The sequence below is a fragment of the Lupinus angustifolius genome, chromosome LG02, assembly GCF_001865875.1.
Source record: "Lupinus angustifolius cultivar Tanjil chromosome LG02, LupAngTanjil_v1.0, whole genome shotgun sequence".
NCBI classification, from domain to species: domain Eukaryota; kingdom Viridiplantae; phylum Streptophyta; class Magnoliopsida; order Fabales; family Fabaceae; genus Lupinus; species Lupinus angustifolius.
In genome coordinates this window covers 15,834,255-15,834,606 of record NC_032010.1, presented here as the reverse complement: position 1 = coordinate 15,834,606, position 352 = coordinate 15,834,255, and positions in this window count along the sequence as shown.

The following is a 352-nucleotide window of genomic DNA, read 5'->3' as shown; positions in this document are numbered from 1 at the left end:
TATATATATATATATATTTATATAGGAAATACGGGTCTGGGTACCTATCAATCTGGGTAGCTCATTACCTAGTCCAAAATTGTTCAATAACTAGTTTCAAAATTTTCGGTTCTAACTATATACGAATCCAAAGAATACAAACTTGAACCTTACATGTTACAGGTATTATGAACTGATACCCATTGGTACGGGTACTCATTGGTACGGGTACCCATTGACATCCCTATCACTAACAAAGTTGTTCTCTTTTCCTATACCCATCAATTTGTGTGATGGATATTAATTTCCCTCGGCACCATGGTGCTGCACCGATCAAAATGAAATAAGGGTGATTTATATACACTAATTATAA